Genomic DNA, 2272 nt, shown 5'->3' on the forward strand with positions numbered 1-2272 from the left:
GGCTGCGGCTTTGGCCATGGGGGGGAACCCCCGTGAAGAGGGTCCAGTGCTGGGAACTCTCTCTGCCCCTTACCGGGCTCTCTCTCGCCGTGCCTGGACGGGCTTGCTTTCCATTCTTGGTGGGACCGACGCCGGCACCACGTCTCCCCGGCTTTCTCTGCCCCCGTGCCCCACCGGGCAAACTTCGCTTTGGGGGTTCCACACTTCGGCAGTGGCCGGCGCCAGCCACTCCGTCAACTTTTTTTCTTTTCCCCTCTTTCGTTGCCGAGCCCGGGCTGGGCTCCGGCTCACGGACGAGCGAAACCCATCCAACACCGCTGAGGGTGCGCCAGCGGCCGCTCCAAACCGCCGCGCCTTTGCTCGGCCCCGCGGGTCCCCTCTCTGACCCGGGGGAAAGCCACCGAGAAGCCAGACGGACCCCTGCCCAGCCGCCTGGCGGGTGGCTTGGAGCAGCCGCTCGGCAGCGCTGCCCTGGGAGTGCTCGGCGTCACTCGTTCCCTCATGTACGGAACTGGAGGGCCGTCAGCTCCGCGAGCGCACAACCAGCCGACCTCCGCCCAGCGGCAGGTCGCAGAAATCACGCCGGCTTGTACGATGACGTAGGCGGAGGCAGAGCGCAACAGCGACCCCTTGGCGACAAGCGCGAGCTCCGCGGAGAGCACGTCTACTCGCCGAGGGAGAGCACGTCTACTCGCCGAGGGAGAGCACGTCTACTCGCCCAGGGAGAGCACGTCTACTCGCCGAGGGAGAGCACGTCTACTCGCCGAGGGAGAGCACGTCTACTCGCCCAGGGAGAGCACGTCTACTCGCCGAGGGAGAGCACGTCTACTCGCCCAGGGAGAGCACGTCTACTCGCCGAGGGAGAGCACGTCTACTCGCCCAGGGAGAGCACGTCTACTCGCCCAGGGAGAGCACGTCTACTCGCCCAGGGAGAGCACGTCTACTCGCCGAGGGAGAGCACGTCTACTCGCCGAGGGAGAGCACGTCTACTCGCCGAGGGAGAGCACGTCTACTCGCCGAGGGAGAGCACGTCTACCTCCCGGCTGAGGGAGAGCACGGTGGGGGGGGACAAAGACAGGCGGCAGCAGCTTCGGTGAACGTCACCCGGGAGGCGACCGGGGGTGTCCCGGGGCTGTCCCGGGAAGCCGGCGTCCGGCACAGGGAACCGTCAGCTGCCGGACCGGGGCGAATCCCCGCGGCCACGGCAGGGGTGGGGGCTCGAAGACAGCCGGCAGCCGCTTCGGTGAACGTCACCCGGGAGGAGACTGGGGCCCTCCCGGGACCGTCCCGGGAAGACGACGTTCGGCACGAGATCCCGGCCGCGGCCGGACCGGCTCGAAGCCTCGCGGTCCCGGCAGCAGCCGGAGCCGCTCGCCGCCTCGGGCTCCCGGCCCCCTACAGATCCGGCGACTCGTTCGCGGGCGGCGGGGGGAGGCAGTGGAGGGGGTGCGGGGAGAAGCGGCAGCGGAGGCGGAGGGGGGGGGGGCTCGAAGACAGCCGGCAGCCGCTTCGGTGAACGTCACCCAGGAGGCGATCGGGGCCGTCTCGGGGCCGTCCCGGGATGCCGGCTTCCGGCACGGGGTCCCGGCCGCGGCCGGACCGGCTCGTATCCCCGCGGCTCCGGTAGGGGGGGGGGGGGGCTCGAAGACAGCCGGCAGTCGCCTCGGTGAACGTCACCCGGCCGGCGACCGCGGCCGTTCCGGGGCCGTCCCGGGAAGCCTGCGACAGGCACGGGGTCCCAGCCGCGGCCGGACCGACTCGAAGCCCCGCGGCCCCGGCACGGGGGAGGCCCAAAGACTGGCGGCAGCCGCTTCGCTGAACGTCACCCGGCCGGCGACCGGGGCCGTCCCGGGGCCGTCCCGGGATGCCGGCTTCCGGCACGGGGTCCCGGCCGCGGCCGGACCGGCTCGAATCCCCGCGGTCCCGGCAGCAGCCGGAGCCGCTCGCCGTTCGGGCTCCCGGCACCCTACGGATCCGCCGACTCGTTCGCCGGCGGCGGGGGGAGGCAGTGGAGGGGGTGCGGGCAGAAGCGGCAGCGGAGGCGGAGGGGGGGGGGGGCTCGAAGACAGCCGGCAGCCGCTTCGGTGAACGTCACCCGGCCGGCGACCGGGGCCGTCCCGGGGCCGTCCCGGGATGCCGGCTTCCGGCACGGGGTCCCGGCCGCGGCCGGAGCGGCTCGAAGCCCCGCGGTCCCGGCAGCAGCCGGAGCCGCTCGCCGTTCGGGCTCCCGGCACCCTACGGATCCGGCGACTCGTTCGCCGGCGGCGGGGGG

Source organism: Melanerpes formicivorus, unplaced genomic scaffold (assembly GCF_026170545.1).
Source record: "Melanerpes formicivorus ecotype bairdi unplaced genomic scaffold, bMelFor1.0.p_v2 SCAF_693, whole genome shotgun sequence".
Classification (NCBI taxonomy): domain Eukaryota; kingdom Metazoa; phylum Chordata; class Aves; order Piciformes; family Picidae; genus Melanerpes; species Melanerpes formicivorus.